This window comes from Oreochromis niloticus, linkage group LG14, assembly GCF_001858045.2.
Source record: "Oreochromis niloticus isolate F11D_XX linkage group LG14, O_niloticus_UMD_NMBU, whole genome shotgun sequence".
Classification (NCBI taxonomy): Eukaryota; Metazoa; Chordata; class Actinopteri; order Cichliformes; family Cichlidae; genus Oreochromis; species Oreochromis niloticus.
In genome coordinates this window covers 18,147,492-18,162,650 of record NC_031979.2, presented here as the reverse complement: position 1 = coordinate 18,162,650, position 15,159 = coordinate 18,147,492, and the positions used below count along the sequence as shown (strand labels likewise).

Here is a 15,159-nt window from a genome sequence, read left to right as displayed (position 1 = left end):
TGAATTAAAAAGCTTGCAACAAGTAATAGTTGACAAAAATAACCAGAGTAAATGCAGTTTTTAAATGTCAATGATTTTGTTTGTTAAGGGAAAAAACTATAAGAACACACGTAAAAAGAACTTGTCTGACAAAATTAAGGAGGCTTTGCGATTCAAGTGAGCAACACTGAGAGCCATTATGCACAAATTAAGAAAACCTGGGACAGTGGTGGACATGACCAGGAGTGGCCAGCTTACCAAAATGACTCATCCAGGAGGCTGCAAAAGAACCCAGAACCACATCCAAAGAATTGTAGGCCTCACTTTCCCCATTCAAGGTCAGAGTTCATGATTCAACAATAAGAAAGAGCCTGGACAAAAAATGGCAACCGTGGGAGAGTTCAAGGAGAAAACTACTGCTGACCATGATTTTGCATGACCATAAATAAGCCATTCATGCTTGAAAATCTGCCTTCGTGGCTAAATTAAAAGAATTCTGCAAAGGAAATGGGTCAAAACTCCTCCACAATGAAAGTGTCATTGCCAGTTATTTGCACTTAATTGCAGTTCTGGCTTTGCCACCCTTGGCAGGAATGACAAGGGTGGCAAAACCAGTTATTAGGTTTCATTTTGCATTTACCCAGGCTAACTTTATGTAATATTAAAATTAGGTGGATGCGCTGAAACACGTGAGTGTGACAAATCTGGGAAAAAACAAAGAAATCATGAAAGGTGCAAAAGCTTGTTCACAGCAGTGAATGTTTAACTGCAGGTAACCATGTTTAAGCATCAGTTAATTCCCAGGAGGAAATTTCAAAACTGCAACAGTTTTTCTTTCTCCTCTGCATAATGACCATGGCACTGTCTCACTGTTGAACCTTTCAGGACATTTTACTTGGCAGTAAGGTTTATTGCTTGTCAGTTTTAGAGTCCGTATGTAAAATTCTCACATTATAAGGGCTTCAACCAGAGAACTTGACATAGTCCAGCACCTTTCAGTGTGTTTGCAGTTCACTGAGTTCAATGGCAGGTGTTTGGTCTGTGTTAAAAACAGTGACAGGACATGACTGGAGGTGTCACTTCTTATCATTTTGTTTGAATTTTATGAGGTTTATTGGTTCCTTTTATTGTGGCATTGTAAACATTGCTATGTCCTACTCAGCTACAGGTTTTCATAATAAAAGATAAGATGCCTCCCACTGAGTTTGTCACATTTTGGATACAAATTTGGCAAAAATGGTGTTGGATGGCATAACATACCATTCTAAGCCTCATTAATAGAGGTTTTGTGTAACTACATAGCTTCTAAATGGAAATAAATGCATAGCAGCTCCAAAGTGACCAGCGTTTCTCACTTCTTTTTGTCCCTAGTTCCACATATTGAGACACTGAACCTGGTTTTCATTTGCTGATTACAAGTCAACTTATGTGTGTTTCATGTGAAAAGTTTGGTTTTAATAAAATATGCTGATCTGTAGCTTTGTCATCGCTAAAACCCAAAGATGACACAAGAAGAAGTGGACAAAGGCTAAAGTTATTCTTGTAACAAAGTTCCACCACATTATGAAGCATAAGATAAGAAGAAGATAAACTTTCCTCATATTTCCTGGTCAGTGCAACTAAGTAAGATCAATGACTGTAAAATTGGTAACAAATATATAAATAGGTAACTAAGTAAAAAGAAACGGCCAAGACTTAAAATAAGAAACAGAAAAATAAAGCAGAAAATGCTAAATTATCATGCATCTATTAACCAGGCTTTGTGCAAACTGTTGTTTTAGGCTTGAAGCAGGTTATTCAAATGTCTGTTTTGTCAAACTGTACTCTATTATCACCCAAAAAGTCACATTATGTACTTTTGTCTCAGGTGTTGTGACTGTTGAGTCATGCCCACATGGTTTCCTTCTTCATGGCGTTCATATCAATTCTCTCTGTTAAAACACATTTTGGCTGTAATCTGATATTGTGGAAAAATCTGTTACTGTACTGATAAGGGAAGAACGACATGCTCTTTCTTGTGTTCTTGAGTCACTCCCCTCTGTGTTTGTGAAGCCAGATTTCCAACTGTTTATTTACAAATCCGGAGAGGCTGAAAGACGAGAAGACTCTTTTGTCAGTGTGTATGCAAGCCATGCAAATTTTAAACCACAGTATTTGGGTTGAATGTGTCTCAGTCGGGGTATGCTGCATCTGCAAAAGGCTTGGATAGTATGTTCATAAAAAATATATATATAAATAAACAAAAAATATTCCCTTGCTGGATAAAAACACTGTCATGTTATCACAGAAGGACAACATTACCGCTTCCAAAGGAATTAAGAGGGTAAGTAACAGCCAAGTGCTACTAATGAAGTGCATTTGAATAATTCATCACCAGCAAGTGTGGAAAAACTCCATGAAAGCAGAAGTTTGTATTTTGTGTTAAAACAGTGCCATAATCTTCTCAGCAGATTCACCTCAAGGTCAGAGAAGCAATGTTCAAACTGCAGAAAATTTTCAGAACCTGCAGAAAATCCAACAGCTTCAGAATCTACAGGCCTCAGTTAGCATGTTAAATGTTAAAGTTCATGACGATAGAATCAAAAACAGGCTGACCAAGTATGACTTGTTTGGATGAGCAGGCAGGAGAAGGCCTCTACAAGCAACATGGTAGCATTGCTTAAGTTTGGAAAAAGTACAGATGTTTGGTCATAATGCACAGCACCGCATTTGGAGACAACTAAACACAGCATGTCAGCACAAACACCTCATACCAACTGTCAAGCATGTTGGTGGAGGGGTGAAGGCTTGGGTTTGTTTTGCAGCCACAGTGAGGCATCTGTCTGATAGATAAAGCTGGGCCACATTTGAGACGTGCAACAGGACAAAAATCCTCAGGATTAAATCTGAAACAAGGTGTTGTAGTCCACTCAAAGTCCAGACCTCAACTCGTGTTAAAGCTCTGTGGAAAGACCCTAAGGGAGCTGTGCATAAACAATTTCCTGCAAATCTCAATGAAATGGAGAAACTTGGTAAAGAAGAGTGGGCCAAAATCCCTTCACAGCAATGTGAACGACTAAGGCTCATAAGCAAATCAACCAGTCTTTCTGTTGTCTGCTACTCTATGTTCAATTCCTGCACACACAATCATAAAATCACACTTCAAGTTATTGCTGCTAAAAGTGGTTCTATAAGCTACTGAATCACAAGATGTACTTAGTTTTTCACAGGACTACACGGAGACCTGTGAAAATGTTCTTTTACACATTACTGTAGAACTGTTGCAAACATAAGACATAACATTAATAAAAGTCAAAGATTGAATGAATGAATGAGTCTTCCTGCCACTGAATATATACTAATACTAACAAGTCACTTAGATGATTAGATTTTGAAATGGTCAGCAAGAGCATGGTGCCGCTGACGCGCATCCAGCAGACGTCTTTCCGAATGAGCTCATTTGTCATGTTGAAATCGAGACGTGTGCAGACAGAGAAGAAGAGCTCATTTCCCTTTGAAAAGAAGTTGCTCAAAACTTTGACGGCACATTTCGTAATAATTTAAAGAGGCAGTAGGTTTAAGCTAGCACATATGACAGCATGGCTACAAACATCTGAACTTTACTGTTCTTCAAGGTTATACTTGCTTAGCATTAGCTTTGCACCAGAAACACTGCATAGCATTTCATAGATTAAAGACAAGCATCACTGTGATATATTGGTGTGAAGTTTGAAGAGGAGCCATGAAAAATTGCAGGTAATTGTGGGTTTACAAGTTTTTACTGATTTTCACATTCGGTGCGATCTTGATTTTGACCCAATTTTCACCAAAATGAAATCAGCTCGAGCTGTTGTTGATATTTGAAAGTGGTATCTTGAAAACTGTGGATGCTAGACCACTAACAAACATCTCCCTTTGAGGGGAGAATTATGTGCAAAACATATCTCTGTTGGATGACTCATTTAAAAAGCATTGTAACTGGAATTTTACACCTTTGTTTCTCCCATGAAATATTTTCACTGGAACTTTTCTATTCACAGTAGCGCATTGTTTTCCTTCACATGATAGATTTAATTACATACCCACTAGGCTATCTTCTTTCACAAAGAAAAATTTGTTTAATAATAGCATGAGGCTGTAAAAGAGAGAAATAGAAAGCTTTTTAAACCTCTGTCTGGTTTCACGAGGTTGTCACCTCTGTGTCAAATCCAAGAAGCAGCAAAAGTAATTTTGTGACTGGGACCGTATGTGCAGTTTGGTGCATACTTCAAGAACTTGTCTAAAATCAGCTCAAACAGCGTGTATTAACTTTGGATAATTATTTTAAGCAGTATTTTCTTCGTGTTACCTGAATGCAAAAATGGCAGCCCTCAGTCTGTGAGGCCTGTTTAATAATAATAATAATAATCATCTTTTCAAAGACCAGAATAACAAAGTGTTTCACAGTTCAAATAAAAGTCACACACTGACACTGACAAAGGCAAATGTTAAAACAGGGGCGTAATTTCCAGGGGGGTCGGGGGGTTATGACCCCCCCCCCAATAATCAGACCCAACCAATATAACCCCCCCCAAATAAAATGATGAATTATCTTGCACAAATAGGCTGTTGATTTTCTTTACTCATTTCAGGTATTACCAGCAAAATCGTTGCGTGTTTAATCATCTGGGAATTTACCCAGATTTATTTATTTATTTAGACAGAGCTCTTGACCCCCTCAATGTTCAACACAAAGTTACGCCGATGTGTTAAAAACATACAGATACACAGTCAGCCATACAGACAGACATTTATTCCAACATACATACTCACACGGGTGCATGGTTTCCAAAAATGAAGGGGAATGGATTAAGGAAACGATAAGCTATAAAAATGAGTTTCCACTAGTCGCTTAAAACAAATAACATAGTCAGCCTGATGGACAGCCTGATGGACAGACCACGGCTGCACAGTTTGGACGCTACAACCTCAAAAGCACGATCACCTCTGGTTTTAAAATCAGAGCGAGGGACAGTTAGAAGGCCCTGGTTAGACGATCGGAGAGGCCAGCTGCATCGATAAAGTGTTAGAAGCTCTGCAATATATAGAGCTTTAAATGTAAATAACACAGTTTTAAAGTGGATTCTGAATTCCACTGGAAACAAATGAACGGATGCAAGGATAGGGTGGAACATGTGACTGCTGGCTGGTTTTCGTTAGCAGCCTTGCTGCTGCTTACTGAAATAGTTGGTGACGAGCTATTGAGACTAAGAGATGCACGTTTTAAATGTTTTAAAGTATGTAGCCCACTGATTTAAAACAAATCAGTGGGCTACATACTAAACTTGGAGGGTAGAAACAAAGTGTCGGTCTTGTTGAACTTGTATCGGTCCAATATCAATACCAGCACTGACATCAATACTACTGATATTTGGTAACTAGTTCTCATTAAAAAAAGAGATCAAAGTATATTAAATGAATGTCTCATTCCCAAAATTAAATTTACATATTTCTTCTCTTTTTTTCTTCCCACGAAAACCACCTACACCACCTCACTCATGTAGTGGATTTTACGTTTATGGCAGTTTGAGCACAACAAGGTGAGTGCCATCAGGTTTCATTACACTGAAGATAAAGCTAACAGTCTCCAACACTGGCCTCCAAGCCAGCAGATACTTTATTTGATTTGGCGGTGAGCTGTCCCTTTAAATTGGAAGCAGATGAAAGAGAAACACGAAGGTTTTGAAGATGTAAGACTGAATTAACTTGGAAGAATTACTTTAATCAGGAACAAAGAGCATCGCTAATATAAATGATCACTTCAGGTGTGAACCTGGACAGTGGGGTTTTTAGAGCCTGCTCTGAGAGAGAGTGCATGAAATCCTGAGCACGAGGAATCACCTGCACAGTGAATACTCTTCAACTGTAAAGTCAGTATTTTAACATGTCAGAAGAAAAACTAAAACCTTACGATTTAGGCTTGTTTAAAATGCTTATGAGAAACAAAGAGTCTTTACATGTTTTTTGCACAACATATTATTCTACACAGTGGAGTATACAAACCATATTTGCATATTTGTCACATATACATGTTTCGGATTGTCAATCAGATTTTAATATTAGACAAAGATAACCTTAAAAAAAATTGTGATAACTGGGAATGAGACTTTCACACAGCTGTGGAGGAACTTTGGTCAAGAAAGCGGAATTCGTGGTTCCATCAATTACAGCAAGTCATCCAGATCTGAAGCATCAAAGCAGCCCTAGATCATCACACTACCGCCACCAAAGTTCAAGTTCCCAGTCACTTTCTTATTGTTGAGTCAAGAACTCTGACCTTAACGAGTAAGGCCTGCAGTTCTTTAGATGTATTTTAGATGTATCCTTAAAGAGTGGAGTCACTTTTTGAGTAATTTTGGTGAGGTTGCCACTCCAGGGAAAGTTCACCACTGTTCCAGGTTTTCTGCATGTGTTAATAAAGCCTCTCACTTTGGTTTGCTGGACTCCCAAAGACTTAGAAGTGGCTTTGTACCCATTTCCAGACTTACAGACATTAGTGACTTCATTTCTTAATGCTGTAGGACGATGTTCTGCTTTTTGAGATTTGTTTTAGCCCACTTCACTTCGTCAGGCAGGTTTCTTGATTTAACAGTCAGACATGGATATGGCAAGTGAAATTAAACTCAGCTTCTCAAGAAATGTGGTTAGTTTAAGTTAATTCACAATTTATGACAGGGGGAATCTTGGAAACTTAGAATGCAAGTATGTTCTGACATCTTTCTTCCCTTAATAAATAGTGATAAATAAAGAAACTCATAAATGGATGCGTGTGACAAGTATGCAAGTGTTTCTCTCCAGGAAGGGGAAATACAAAGCTGTGACAAATCTCCACTCCACTTTCTCTGGAAGTAGGATTTTGTTGCTCAATCCTGCAAGATCCATGCAGAGGAAGACGGAATCAATATTCCTAATAAGACATCAGTTATTTGGACTTGCATGGCCACTGTGATCGTTACCGTTAACACCCAAATATATTTTGACATCTTTTTTTTTCCCCCCTTATGTTTTCTAGCTGATGCACCTAAAGTTTATACATTAGTCATTTCAGAATAATCAGAATCAGAAGACTCTATTAATTCCTGAGGAAATTATCTAAAGGTTCCTCTTGTCTGTACTGTACCTGCAGCAAACCTGCACAGGCGATTATTAATTCACACAACTACACGTGTACTTATTACTCAAGGCTTTGTGTGTGTGTTTGGTGGGGCATTGTGCATAAAAGAGGTGTTAGTGTTTGCTCAATGCATGCCCGACTTGTGGTTGTATTGCTCAAGTCAGTCAGATCTCTGTGGTCTTACAGAGAAGTGAAAGAGCTGAGCATTCTTTCACTATCTTTTTTTTTTTTTTTTTTTTGCTACACAGGAAATAATGCATCCTCATTCTCTCATTCATCTACTTTTTTGAAGGTACTTTATTGGGAGGGGGAAAAAAGCATCAAGACGAAACAAAAAGGAGAAATTAACTTTAAAAACAGAAGGTACAATGCACTATTTGCCATTAAGGCTACAATTTTGTGCATTTTCATTTTTAACTTGAGGAGTTACACAATAGAAATGGGAAGTATAGTAAGACAAAGATTAGTTTTGTTCTCATGCAGACATCTACAGCTACAGAAAGTCCCACCCAGAGCTTAGTACAACAAAGCGAGCTAGATCCTCACCCATTACTCCAATTTAGGAGAAAATTTCCAGAAACGTAAGGTGGAGGTTTTTCTTTTTTTTTTTAATCTGCCTGGACATGCGGAGAAATACAGTCATAAAGAAAACACACCCTCTTTTAATTGTAAGGTGTGATGCAACAGGACGTACGAGAAAAAATTATCTGGTCATATGTTGTTCAACCTCAGATGAACAACACATGACCTGTAACGCATTTAACATTTTAGGTTAAAATGCAGAAGCAGTGTGTGAAAAACTGAGTGCATCCCATAATACAACAGCTTGCAGAGCCACCTCTAGCAATAACTAAGCCAATCAGCCTCTAAGATTATTGTGGGGGATATAATAACGTTGCTTCAGTTCATTGAGGTTTTGCAGGCATTTGTTGGTGCGTCATTGTTCTGCTCCATCTCCTAACTTAAGCCAAGCTTTAGCTGTCTTACAGATTGCCTCATATTTGACTCTAGAATACTTTGGTTTACAGAGAAGGTCATGGTTAAATTAATGAAGGTGCCCAGCAAGCCCAAATCATCACCTCTCCACCACTGTGCTTGACAGTTGATATGAGAAATTCGTGCATTAGGACCAAACATCTGAATTTGAGATCATCTGTCCAAAGGACAATGGGCCTAGTTTACTAATATGGACCCAAGTCATAAATCATACTCATTCTAAATGAAGAAGCTCTTGCTCACTGCCTGCAATCTGTATACATAACATAAAGAATGCTGAAATTAAACAATGAAACATTTTCTTCACATGCAATTTGTTTTTGTTCTGCTTTTTTATTTTTAATTTGAGCATTTTGTGGTTTATGGGGTTTCGGTAAACTGGAAGTGGCTTCTAAAGTCCAACATGTCGCTCTTTCTGGGTTTATTTTGCAGTTTGAGGATAGTACACTGTGTCCATGGGGGTGAATTTGCTGGGACTGGAAAGACTGGCAACCGTCTCGAATGTTTTGCACTTGTGAGTGACGGACTTCACATTGTTGGGAAATGACCTTAAAACTTTTCCCAGACTAATGTGCAGCAACAATTGCTGCCATCTTTCCTGCCTGGCACTGTGTTGTGACACACCTAAATGCTTTAGGCCAGCAAACTGCCAAAACTTCTGCATTTATAGTTGTGCTCACATTTGATGAGTGGAATTACCCTCCTAATTACTATAGAATCAGTAAGGGCGTACGTCAGTTTTCAGCTTGCTTTTTCTGCACTTTCGCTTTCATCTGAGGTTGTACTTGCGTAATGTTAAGACCTGCTAAAATCATGATGAATAAAACACTAGAATTAGGTGAGGGATTTTGACTTGATTTCTCTCTTTGTGCATATTTTGATGAATCTCAAAAAGCAGTGTTTTATAAAATATACCCAAAAATAAAAAACATAATATCATGACAACACAACCAGGAAAAAAGGCCACACACACAATAAGTCTTCCTTTTATAGGAAAATTTTAATAGTTATTCAATGTTCTACATTTTACAGTAAATATACAATTACAAACTTGGCTTAGTTATAGTACTAAGATCACTAACTGATCTTTAAAAAAAATAAAATAAAAACCCTCAACAACAACAAAAAAAATAAACATTAATAAAAGAAAAAAAAGAGGAAATAAAAAAAAAAAAGAAAACAGATTTACACTTCATATCACAAGCCTGACGCAGGTCCTTCACTCTGGACCAAATAGCTAACATACAATTCACTTCTCTCAACGCTGAACAGACGTTGGGCTTCAGTTTCAAACACAACCTTACGGTAACAGATATACCATAGCATGTGCAAACTGGGTACCAAACTAAAACTTCCAAAGATGGGGTTGTTCGTCGTACTTGATCCCAGAAGGATGCAAGCAGTTTTTTTTTTCTTCTTCTTTTGTTTTTTTGTTGTTTTTTTTGGAAGACAAGGAATTTCCACTTTTTGCATCACATTTAGTGTCAAATCCAACTAAGAGATATCTCTGACAAGTTGAAATTAAAAAGCTGCAGCAGAACATCGAAGACATTTAAGAGCCTACTATTCACTTTGATAGTAGTGTTTTAATTTATACTCGTGAAAAACTAAGACTTTGCAACTGCAAGGCAAAAAAACCAAACAAAAACCAAACAAAAAAAAAGAGGAGGGGAGGGGAAATGGAAGAGAGGACAGGTGTTATGAAATGCTTCTGGTCAAATTTTCACTGTGAAGATAAAAAAAAAATAAAATAAAAGCAAAAAAGGTTTGGAAATCTACAGGTTGATGGATGAAGCGCTGAAGCAGAGCCAAGTTTGCACGCTGCCACCCCCCCTCGTCCCCAAATGCTGCAAAGTGTGCAACTGCCCATTTTCACCTAAGTGCAAATTGAAATAAATGAAACAAGGAATGGAGTGAAATGAGAAGCAGTTTCATCACTCTGGAAAAAATAAACACAATTGAAACTGTTTCCAGCCTCTTCACTGGGTCTCCACATTAAAACAAAAATAAAAAATTTGTTTAAGAGCTTTGGTCCACAATCAAAAAAAGAAGAAGAAAAAAAGGTAAAAAATACAGGTCTGTATTTTTAGTGATGTTTTGGTTGATGAAACATCTAAAAATATCCCCCAAAAAGCCTTCAGCAATTTGAGAAAGTGTTCAACGATGACATTTAATTATGAATTTTACATGTAAATGACTAAAAAGGCTCAAAGCCATCAGCCATAGATGCCACATTAGACTTTGTCACCAGCGACATCTAGTGTTTAAAAAGGCGTCGATGTAACAACCATCGCTTCTGCAGTTCAGACGGGGAGGTGAGGGATGCAAACTTTAGGCAGGTTAGCACAGAAAGGTATGAGAGTGGAAAAAAAAAAAAAAGTGCTGAGAGTGAAGACGGGAGGAAACAATATGATCCGACATCATTTTGCATCCCTGAATGTGATGAAACCAGATGTGTAATGGAGTGCAGAGTGGGCACAAAGTGAAAACGGGGGTAAACCCAGAGAGGAGAGGAGCAAAAGTTAAGAGTCAGACAATATGCATCAACAGCGTGAGAAACAGGACAGCAATAGGGGAAAAAACCAAAAAAACTAAACTAAACACAGATTCACACGAAGCCAGACGCAACAAGGACTCAGAATTCACCACTTAGGAGAACAAAGTAATATTTATCGAACAACGACTGGCGAAATATGGCACAGAACAAAGGGCACAGAGGCTGAGGGTTTTCAAGACATCATTCAATACAATTCTTTGAACCCACAAAACAGAAACGGACAGAAAAAAACCCCAAACTGATTCTAAAGGCATCCATTTCAGTTCTGTCACCGATCATCTTTTTTAGTTTTTTTTGTAATATATCGTCTGTAATTTCAGGCAACGATCAGAAAACCGTGGGAATCTGGTGATAAGAAATCCCACAGTTTTATGTACAGACCTTGTGTGAACTCCACTCCCTCCTATAGAAACGGATATGTAGTGGACAGATGCAGAAGAGGTAAAACAAAAACAAAAAATAATATATATATATTAAAAGCACAAACAGTAGCTGCCACACTGATGCAACCATGCTTAGCTAGAAATACATTACTGTACCACTTGCTGTATAAATATACTGCATGTTTTTTTTTTTAAACTTAGAAATCCAATGCTATAGTGAAATACACCTGAATATTATGCATACCCATTATGCTCAATTGACCATAGGGAAAGAAGAAGAAGAAAGAAAACAAGATTTAACTGAGAAATACTGACAAAAAGTAGTGGTTGGTTAAATAAATCCTAATGGAGTAACATCACTGCTGTCGCAAGAAAATGTAGTTTGTGAACTTGTGAAGTTTCACCAGCTTAAATTAAAATGTACAAGATCCTTAAGCGGCGTCATTTTCCTTACTCTCATGCTAATAACACCCACTTGATAGCGGCTAAAATACAAGAGTCGCTTTAAAAACGGGGCCCAAACGTAGGCGCTTTTCTTCCGACAGCGGCATTATGCCATATTTTCTTGAGAATTAACATACTAGTGTACAAACATCTGGACTAAGAATACCTCAAACACTCAACCTTATTGTTTTATTTTTAATTATGATATAAATTGCTTCTTCCTCCGTCTTGCACTACAAAGTCTAGGTACCTGTTACTTAGCATTAAATTATAGTAGTATAGTCAAGTTTCTTTTTTTTGTCTTATGTTGTGCAATATTTCCTCACAATGTTATTCAATACTCCAAAAAAATTTGATATGTCTACTTTTCTTAGCAGTAACTGTAATAATTATTGAAAGGCGGCTGCATACGGAGCCTTGAATCCATATTTAGAGATTACAACAATATGCATTTGTTTATTTAACCAAAAAAAAAAAAAAAAGAAAATCAATTCGAAATGCTGATAAAATAATTACTGTATGTTAAAGTTGGAGGCATTCCCCTCTTATTTTATTGCAATATCAAACCACTTCATCCACATACCCGTGCACTAAATGCTTTTTTCTTTTTTAAGACCAATCTACACTCGCAGGAATGTGAAGTTCTCCTTTGAGCTTTTTTCTTCTTGTAAATCCTGAAAAAATGCCACAGGCCTCACCTAAAAGTAAATCCCACCACGATCATGACTACCCCACACTGACGAGGACCAATACACAAAGTCTTAAAGTGCCGCTATTATGCATCTGCGTTTAGATTTGCTTACAAAGCCCAAAGTTCACACCGAATGGAGTCATTCTCTCCCTGAAAACACTGCCATGGAAATGCTTTGGCTGTAGTCCAGGCTCTTCTTGTGTTACATATCTGTGTCACTATGTAACAGCCATAATCTTGGCCAAGAAACTAAGAAAAAAAACAAACAGCTACTCCCCTATTATGTCCTTTTTGTTGAGTTCTTCTACAAAATGATCAGTTTCTGCCAAATTACATTTGTCTCCACAACAATAATGAACCCCACATGTTTAATTTTAGCATGGTGCATAGGTATAAATATTTACTCGATCTGTATTGTGTTTGACTGTAGATAAATTGCCAATAAAGTTGTTCTTTCTAACATAAAAACACAAGAGGAAATGGGTGAAATAGTGCCACAAAAACAGCAAACAAGAGTGTCATATTTTCAATTTCCTGACATTAAGTTCAGAGAAGAGAAAATCTGGCTGAAGCTAAAAGTTTGTTAGTATTTGATGGCTCTTAGACGAGCATCCAGTTATTAATGTGGCCAAATTTGATTCTTTTCTGTCAAACTGTCAGAGCCACAGGCAGGATAAAACACAGATGCAGCTTCTAGGTCAGAAAAATTCAGCCAGTGTGGAAGTGCTTTAAATCTGCATTCTATCTAAAGACCAGCAGATGGCGATAGCTGTGGCTGCAAAAACACTTGTGGTCCTATAGAAGTTCATGGGCTCATTAATTCTCTTTCAGTCACACTGAATAAAAAAAGTCTGTTCTGTAAATGTTGGTGATTTGATTTATTAATTTTAAAAAAGGATGATTATTTGCTTGCCCATGGGCTAATCACTTGCCAATCAAAAAACAACAAGATACAGTTTCCCAGTCAGACCCACGCCTCCTTGTAACATCCAGTCTTTTGCAAAATGGGGCTTAAACAAACATGTGACGTCACAGTATCCATCCATCTTTTATACAGTCTGGGTGCAGACTTCAAGAGCCAGGAGCCAAAACTGAGCATTTCAGAGAGAGAACGACAAAGATGCTGAAGCACTGTGTGAACTAATGCGTGACTAAAATTGTGTTTTTTAAATTGGTTTAACTTTAAAATTAATGAAATGGAAAAAATAATTGTGAATACAAGCGTAACGGGGCACTTTAAGCTACATGACAGGGTACGGTATCATTCTGACCAAAATCCTAAAAAGCCGTGCTGCGACATGGACCTTGTGCTGAGCACATTATTAACAGACTGCGTCCAATCAGAAGGCTGTGATGTGCATAACATTTAGAAGGATGGACTAGATTGAATTCTATTCATCTATCCAACGATATTTATCTGACACATCCATTATTTAATAAAAAAAAATTCAATAGTCTGGGCTCTCATCTGCAGGCCGTTTGGTTATTAGTCCTCGTCTGGAAAATGGAAGGAGGAGGAGGAGATGATATATTCACAGTGAGAAAAATCAATGTACATCACATACAGCACAAAAGAGCCGTCTGTTTGTGCACCTCCTCGCAGGCGAGATGTAACAAACTTAAATCTCTTGTGCCTTAAGATGACGGCTGTGAATATGTCATCTTGTCTACTGTCCTCATCCCTCCCGGCTCTCCTTCGACATCACCACCAATCCCTTTAAACTCCATCACTGCTGGCTGTGTCTCCCATGCACACCCCAGAAATCCATATGTGTGTGTGTGAGTGAGTGTGTCCACCAGCTAAAACATAACTGGAGGTACTGTACAATAAGCGCCACTAAGTGACGGTGTTTCCCAACGCACCACAGGAGCCCCTGTGTGTGTGTGTGTGTGTGTGTGTGTGTGTGTGTGTGTGTGTGTGTGTGTGTGTGTGTGTGTGTGCACGACCATCCAAGCTGTTGTCTCTGTTAGTATAGCTGTATTTTTTTTAAGGTTTTAAATGTACTTACCTACTCTAACCACAGAAAAAAGCTGACATGACCCAAACCACCCAGGAACATCCTCTATAGCTAGGATAAAATTTTGATAGTGTCACAACATACCAGCCTGCATAGTATGTAGCATGATGTTTGTACTAGGTACAATGCTAAAGCAAACAAAAAACGTGACGCGTAGCATCACAGGTGATGGCTGGTCAGTGCTCACAGCACTCCCATGGAGGCGTAACAACCGGGATGACATACTGACTACTGCTGGACACAGCTACGCACTGGAAGACGACCAAGATCAAACTGAAAAAGGATGAGGAAGAATTTGGGGGGAGAGACTGCAAAGTAAGGTAACTCATTGAGTGTGGCAAAAAGAAGGAACATTAAAAATCAACAATCTGTGAAACTAAAATCCTAGTTGTGTTGAAACCCTGTGCTGATATCTAGTCATTAAAAAATTTGGCAGCATAAGTCAATAAGTCTTTGTGACCGACGGAGATGATGAAGAATAAGTGCCCAATATTCTCCAGCCAGCTGAGTTGCAGCAGGCAGAAACACACACACACACACGCGCACGCACACACACACACACACACACACACCAGCACAACACAGTAACAGGAGCGCTCGACACCCGTGATTGGTCAAGAGTCCTTCTGGAGTTCCAATGACAGACACAGCAAAGAAAAATGAGGAAATGAAATAAAATAACCATACAAAATAAGATAATGATTGGTTGGCAGATGAAAAGGAAAAAAGAAAAACAAAACAAAGAAAAAGCAGCTTTTGTAAAAATGTTAGAGAATGTCGCATAATAACAATGATAGTAAAGTGGCTGTTGCACTTTAGTTTTGTTCTTGCAGACAGGTGCAGAGTTCCCGTGATTACTGACGGGAGCTCGCGGTAAGATTCGAGCAGTTGCATACGATGGTGGACTCCAGATCTGGTGGGAAAGAAAAGCAGAGGCACACATAGGTGATTGAGTTAAG

At 38.3% G+C, this 15,159-nt stretch overlaps 1 protein-coding gene across 2 annotated transcripts in view; it reads right to left on the bottom strand.

The window, feature by feature from the left end:
• Positions 1–9,088: 9,088 nt before the first annotated feature.
• fam168a (family with sequence similarity 168 member A) overlaps positions 9,089–15,159 on the bottom strand; it is a 35,018-nt gene continuing 28,947 nt past the window's right edge. For both annotated transcript variants that reach the window (XM_005474657.4, XM_003441577.5), the window contains one exon: positions 9,089–15,113. The gene's annotated coding sequence lies outside the window, so the exon portion shown is untranslated. The remainder of the gene's footprint in view (positions 15,114–15,159) is intronic.